Source organism: Pinus tabuliformis, chromosome 6 (genome assembly GCF_031772625.1).
Source record: "Pinus tabuliformis cultivar Carrire ecotype Pingquan chromosome 6, CPIR1, whole genome shotgun sequence".
In the NCBI taxonomy this organism is placed as follows: Eukaryota; Viridiplantae; Streptophyta; class Pinopsida; order Pinales; family Pinaceae; genus Pinus; species Pinus tabuliformis.
Window position 1 is genome coordinate 1,139,264,777 of NC_142292.1, and position 8,140 is coordinate 1,139,272,916.

The window sequence follows — 8,140 nt, forward strand, 5'->3', positions numbered from 1 at the left end:
TATTGATCATGTTCAACCATTCATATTTCTTCACTTGTTTCATAGAGTTAGCCATCTAATTCATTATCAAAAATCTTTAAACTTGTGAGAGAGCCCTCTCAGGTTGGGGAGGCTAAGCCTCAGCCAAAAGTTGGTTTGAAATAGTTACTCAAAGTCTTCCTGATCAGCAGCCTATCAGGGGTCTGATTTTTTGATAACACCACCATTACTCATACTCATGATCATTCTCCGAAAGGAATTGGTAAATCACCTTTTCTGAAGCTTGATGTTAAATTCAAGTTTCCTATGTACAATGGAGAAGTTAATGCAAAGAAGTTGGATAACTGGATTCGTCAGTTGGAGGTGTATTGTAGAATTCAAAACCTTCAAGAGGATGATATCAAGATTTAGTTAGCTTCATTGAGAATGGAGCGTACAACACTTGTATGGTGGGAAGTAAGGACTCAAGACGAAATAAAGAAACGTGGCAAGATCTCTATTTCTTGGTCTAATTTCATTGTTGCTATAAAAAGACAGTTCTACCCTTTAGTTCATATGCAAAAAGCTATCATGAATTGGAAAGATTTTAGACAGTTGAAAGGTCAAAATGTGCAAGAGTATACTCAATAGTTTAGGAAAAGAGCTCTTATGCCAGGAGCATATTTACAATCACAATATACCTTGATGAAATACTGTTATGAAACCAGCTCAAGAAAAGATAGAAAAGATAGATCAACGCCTTAGGATTCAGCCTCTTCGAGGGTGCAACCTCCTTTACATTACATAAATGAACAATTCTTAGATGATTCAAATGACAAAACCTCCTTTCTATATATAGGAGTCTAAGGAGTCACAATATAATCCAGCCGACCTAACAATAATAATATAAAGCCACAAAAATAACAATAGAGGGATTCTATGGGGCACAGTAATAACAATATGGGGGCAATAGGGGCACAAAAATATTAATAAGGGGTATAACTACAATAGTAATGGGGTAATCACTAGTATTATATGGACCCAACATGCCCCTCTCCTTCAAAAAATGTGTTTTCCTCAACGCTTGAGTAGTTCTAGATACTTCTACATAAAATTCTCATCTTCCCATGTGGAATATTCAGCAGATAAGTTCTTCCACTTGATAAGATACTCTGAAATTGATCGATTTCGTAGCTATCGAGTTCTTGTTTCTGTGACTTCTTCCAGTTCCAATATAATTTTTCCTTCCTTGTCAAGTTCTGGCAATATTGTTTGAACTGGGAGCTTGTCGCCTATAACCTTCTTTAAACATGAAACATGGAAAACTGGGTGCAATCGAGAAGCTACAGGAAGCTCCAATTTGTATGCCATAGTACCAATCTTTTGCAACACCTTGTACGGACCATAATACTTTGGTGATAATTTATTATCCTTCTTAGCTTGCTTGAGGGACATTTGCTTATATGGTTGTAGCCGTAGGAATACCCAATCACTTAAATCAAAACTTCTTTCACTGCGATGTTGATCTACCTATTGTTTCATTCTATTTTGTGCCAACAAGAGGTTATCCTTTAAGAGTTGGAGGACTTGTTGTTGATGTTCGATGTGATGTTCCACTGCCTGAACCTTAGAATTTTCTCTTAAATATGATGTGATGGATGGTGGTTGATACCCATAAAGTGCCATAAATGGGGTCATTTTTGTTGTTGTATGGAAGGAAGTTTTATACCACCATTCAGCCAGAGGCAACCATTTGACCCATTGTGTCTATTTATCAGATACAAAGCAACGAAGATATCCTTCCAAACATTTGTTTACTATCTCAGTTTGCCCATCAGATTGAGGATGATAAGATGAGCTATGAGCTAACTGAGTACCAAGACAAGAAAATAATTCTGTCCAAAAATTTCCAGTGAAAATGGGATCTCTGTCACTTACAATAATCTTTGGGTTTCCATGTAGCTTTTGAATTGTTTCCATAAATGCAGTAGAAACTGTACTGGCTTTAAATGGATGTGATAATGCACAAAAGTGTGCATACTTGGTAAGTTTGTCAACTACCACCATGATGACACTCTTTCCCTCAGACTTGGGTAAACCTGTGATAAAATCCATTGAAACCTCCTCCCAAAGTTGGCTTGGAATGGATAAAGGTTGTAATAGACCTGGTGTCTTAATTGTTTCACCTTTATTTTGTTGGCAAACCAAACAGTCAGCCACAAACTTTTGAATATCGCATTTAAGGCCATCCTAAAAAAATTCCTTCTTAACCCTGTGGTAAGTTTTTAAAAATCCTGAGTGCCCTCCTAAGGAGAAGTGTGCAATTCCATAAGAATCTTTTGTTTTAGCTGGGAATTCTTACAGAGGTATAAGTGATCTTTGTACCATAACGAATCATTTTTCCATCTAAATGTACAAGACATACTGGAATCTTGTTGTAACTTTCGAATAAGTGCCCACACTTCTTCATCATTCTTCCATTCCTCCCTTGCTTCGTTTATCCAATCTGGTTGGATAATAGAAATGGTGCACAACAATGCTTCCACATCCTCATCCTTTCTTGAGAGTGCATCTGCCACCACATTTTGCTTCCCTTTTTTGTAGATGATTTCAAAGTCATAACCCAACATCTTTGTGACCCACTTTTGTTGCTCTTCAGAGGATAATCTTTGTTCTAAAAAGTATTTAAGGCTATCATGATCCATTTTTACCTTGAAGTGTCTTCCCATTAGGTAGGGTCGCCATTTCTTAAGTGCATGGAGTATTGCCAACATTTCCTTCTCATAAATAGCTTTGCTTAAAAAATTTCCCTTGATTGGACGACTTTCAAAAGCAATGGGTCTTTCATCTTGCATTAGAACAGCACCAATTCCATTTCCTGAAGCATCACATTCCACAATAAAGGTTTTTGTGAAGTTCGGTGTAGCTAAGACCGGTGCTTGGCACATTTCCTCTTTAAGATGTTCAAAGGCCTTTGTTGCTTCCGGAGTCCATGAAAATGCATCTTTCTTCAATAATGTTGTTAGAGGTGCTGCTATTCTCCCATAATTCTTAACAAACTTGTGATAATACCCTGTCAACCCAAGAAATCCTCGTAGATGCTTTATGGATGTGGGGATTTTCCATTCCTTAATGGCTTTAATTTTGCTAGGGTCTACCTTAACTCCTTCATGAGATACAATATGACCCAAATATTCCACCTCCTGGACTCCAAAGAAACATTTGGATCCTTTTGCATATAATTGTTTCTCCTTCAATAGTTGTAGCACCTTATCAACATGTTCAACATGATCCTTCTAAGACTTGCTATAGATTAGTATATCATCAAAAAATACTAACACAAATTTTCTAAGCAATGGTTTGAAAATTGAATTCATCAAACCTTGAAATGTTGAAGGTGCATTGGTAAGGCCAAAAGGCATGACCAAAAATTCATAATGACCCTCATGAGTTCTAAATGTTGTTTTCAGAATGTCTTCAGTCTTCATTCTGATTTGATGATATCCTGAATGAAGATCCAACTTGGTGAAGTAAATTGATCCATGCAATTCATCCAGTAATTCATCAATGACAGGAATGGGGAACTTATCTTTAATAGTGAGCCTGTTGAGCTCCCTATAATCCGGACACATGCGCCACGATCCATCCTTCTTGTGCACCAATACTACTGGAGCAGAGAAAGAACTTTGACTCGGTTGAATTATACCAGCCTCTAACATTTCTGCAACCATACGTTCAATTTCACTCTTTTGGACATAGGGATATCTGTATGGCCTGATGTTTGGAGGAACACTTCCTGGAATCAGATGAATAGCATGATCATGATCACGCATAGGTGGGAGACCTTTGGGAGTCTCAAATACCTTGGAATGATTGTCCAGGAATTTTTGGAGATCTGGAGAAATATATGATTCTGATGTGGAAACATCTAGCGAGCATAATTGTGCAATTACACCTCTTTGCTCCTTTTTCAGAAGCTTGGTCATACTATTAGAGCTGATTATCTTTCCTGGTTTCCCTGCAATACCCCTTAATTCAACTTCCTTTACTTCCGTAGAAAATTTGATGAAAGGTTCTTGAAAATTAAAAGCTATTGTACCCAGGGATTGTAGCCATTGGACTCCTAGTACAACATCAGCACCTCCCATTGGAATGGAAGACATTGGGCTAGTCAATACATATTCTCCCATGGATAGCTTGATATTATGGCACTTTCGAGAGCAATTTATTGTTCCTCCATTTGCAATCATCACTTGACACTCTGGTGCTGGATATAGGAAGCAATTCAATTCTTTTGCTACTTTACAATGAATAAAATTGTGGGTGCTTCCTAAATCAATCAACACTATTACCTTTTTCTTCTTGATTTGTCCTTCTATCTTGATGGTTTGAGGAGTGGTAATTCCCGCCAATGCATTACAAGATATGGTTGGATTTATTTTTTCTTCATCTAGGCTTTGTTCCTGGAGTATATCCTCTTCTTTTGACCTTTCTTGCTCCTTTTCTTCTTCCTCTTCACAATCTATGTAGAATAATTTCTTCTCAGCACACTTATGACCTTTAGTGTATTTTCTATCACAACTGTAACAAATCCCTTTTACTCTTTTTTCTTACAATTGTTGTGGTGTCAACCTTATAGGTTGTGGAAGACTAGGGGCAACCACACTTCCGTCTTTATAGTTGTGCGTGGTATGCTTCCTGGTTGCCATAATTTTGCTTTCCATTTTTCTTGCTAACCTGAATGCCTTCTCTAATGAATTAGGTTCCCAAAGGCGAACATCATGTTGGATATTATCCTTTAAAGACCCTATGAACACATCAATCCGATGCTCCTCTAGAATATCTTTTACTCGTACGTTCAATTTTTGGAACTCCTCAATGTGCTCCATTATTGAACCCTTTTGTTTGAGACTTATCAATTGGCTAAAAAAAGTGTTGCTTTTTGTATCCTCATAATGTGCTATCAATTCTTCTGTAAAAATTGCCCAAGTGATAAATGGCTTATGAGAGCAAAGCCATTGATACCATACAAACTGATTTGGTTCCAAATATAAAGTTGCCATACGTACCTTTTGTGTGTTTTTCACATTATTGAGATCGAAGAATTACTCCATCTGTAATATCCATGTGGCAGGATCCTTGCCATCAAACTTCCTCATATCGATTTTTGGAATATGGTGAGTCTTCGATCCAACATTAGTGTCTATGGAATCATGATTAACATTTCTTTTGTTCTCATCATGAGTTTCCTTTAGTACCCTTTGTTATAGACATTTTTGTGCCTTACAGCTCCAAGCATGAAATGTAAATAAACCAAGGGCTCCTAAGTCCCTAAAAGTGTTGTTCTAACCCCTAAAGGAACAAGGTCAACAAATTACAGCTTCTCCCAGAAGTTCTCCACCAAAAACTGCTCAGAATAAGTCAAAACAGGATCATTTCAGCTGCTCCACTGGCTAGGTGCGTTGCATAACACCTAAACACACTAGCTAGGTGTGTTGCAATGCACCTAAATGCACTATGAGGGTGCGTTGGGTGCGAAATGACAAATGGCAGTGTCATTCCGTGAGGTGGAGAGATAATGGAAGCTTCCAAAATCTTCTCCTATGACACTTGCCTCACTGAATTCGACCAAGGATGAGTAAGAGGCCTTCAATCTCCAAGTGGAAGCAAGAACTGACAGAGAGAAGACACTAATCAAATCACAAGCTGACTCATCCTCCTTACGCACATCTATATATGGATCCCTCATCCCAGAGATCCAGAGGCTGGAATTTTGTGCATTGTAAGGAATTGTTGTTGGTTTTGAGACAAACATCAGAGTATTGGGTGATCTATGCTTTGTTGGAGGTGAAGAGGCGCTTCTTTGCTGGAAGGTTGATGCTGGGTCAGGAACCATCGGTTGTAACTCCTCCTGGATCTTCTTGTTTACCAATAAAAACTATTTGAGTTTTTCCTCCATGCTTTTGTATCCTTGATGCTTGTTACATTTGTATGGTTAACTTAAATCTGATCCTAAGTTGTTTATGAATATAGATCCATGTCTTTGTATAGTTTTCTTCTTCTGTGATATTATAGGTACTTGGTGAAGCTGGGCAAGTAAGGGAGCAAGTAGCTGGAAGTTGTCAAAGAAGAGAGGGATTGGATCAAAGGATTAGCGCAAGACACAGGTTGGTTGTTTCTATTCCTCTCTGTCTATAGTTCATAAAGGAAATACAATAGTAGTTTTTCTCTATTTGTTTCTAAGGCAGCTGTCACACCTTAGTGGGATAGAGCAGTTCTAAATAGACACTTTTCCCGGTAACAAAATGGTGACTCCGCTGGGGAGAATGTCTAATTAGTTTGTTTGTGTATCTCTTTGTTGTTTGTTTCATAAACTTATAAGTAGCATTTCTAACTGCATTTGCCATAACAAATGCAAAGTAGACATCTGCTGCTTCAATCCATTCACTGGATCTGTTTATGATTTGAACGGTTGATTCACAGACTATCTGATTGCCCTTGTGATAGCTCTTAGACCCTCTTTAGATCTACCCCTGATTGTGCATTACTGATTGCTTTAACTCGGCCAAAAACCAAAGACTGAACTGCAAACCAAGACACAGAACCCGGAAAGATTCTCGTTTCTGGCCCAGCGCAGGTACTGTTAAGAGATACTGCATTTCAACGCACTTCCCAAGAGGGAAACCTGCGCTGCAATGCAGTTTCTCTGTGTTACAGCTGCACTGATCAGACTAGCCCTATGCAGCTGAGGTTCTTGTGCTTCATTCTTTCTAGTTTTGTCTCTGAATTTTGTAGCCTGTGATCAGTATATGTCTGTTTAAAAACCCCTTTTCCTTGCTGTTATTCCGCCTCCTTTTTACAAAAGAACTGTAGATGTTTTTGTGTGTTTGTTGAGTCATTTATAGATTTCCATCGCAAAAGTAGAATAATCATACTATCGTCCTTTGATTTAGATCTGTCGCAAGTGTCAATTTGGATCATAGGAGAAAGTTTGATTGCTGGTCGATTATACTGTTACTATTGCTTTGGTGTGAATTTGTGATTTTCCAGTGTCAAGTACAAGTGTTCATTTCAAAATCGTAAAGTGTCGTAATCGTCTCTATCTTTTGATTTCGAAAAGAAGCTTGTTTGTGTTTGTCGCTTGAAAGCAAATTCAGATTTGTACATCAACTTTCTTTTTAGCATCAATACTAAGAAAGTCGAAAACAAATACATGCATGTGCATTTGCATATTGACAGTCTGTTTGGCTTGATTTAGGAAAGTGCATTTATAGTGTGCTCTTTGCTCTTTGTGAAAAGATTGTGTCTTTCTTTTCCTCTAGTAGCTAGGATTTTCATTGCACAAAAGAGATAAAAGTTTGTTTGTCATCTTTAGATTGCATTTTAGGAATTACATCTACATCTTGTGGTGAATCCAAAAGGCAAACTTCATAAGCAAGATCAACTTAAAATAAATTCAATGAATCTAACAACGCTTTGGAACTTAATGCACAACATTTAGAGGTCTAGGCTAGAGACGTATTCCGCCGTCGTAAAGCCTGGTAACTGTTGTCCTCATTGATGGTTGGGTGATTCCTCCACTTTGAGATGATAAGTGCCAGTACGGACTTGTGCTCCCACGTACTGTCGAGTATATTTTGGGAGACCCCTATAGGCTTAAATCCTTTATCCATAGGAAGCCGTGTCTGCCTCCCTATCGATCGCAATGCACTGAACACAACATTCGAGAAGATTGACTGCCGTACCGTAAAAAGTATTCTGCAGTTTTGCGATTGGTTTGGTACTCCCTGTACCTAGATCTCCAGAGCAGTCCCTTTCATTCCTTTTCAGACTCCTTAACAGAAAAGGTCCATCTGAGCACTTGTCACTTCAAGCTGATTAAAAATCGAAGGCGACTAGAGTCATCTTTTGTTTTTTCTTGACTCTTAAAAACTGAAAAAGAAAGTTGTGTCAAAGCGTATAAAAATTTATTTTAAACGGAATATTCATTACCCTTTCCTATGTTGATCTTGGGTTGAGAAAATGGAGTCTACCAACCAAGGAATTCCCCTTGGAGGAAGTCCTAGTCCCCTCTCCTCTTGGGGAGATGTTGGCGCGCCCCATATGGCCACATTGTCGCTTCCAGGACTGACAATTGGTTTGCTTGTATGGCTCTTCTCAACCTCTGTCGTTCAGAACACCA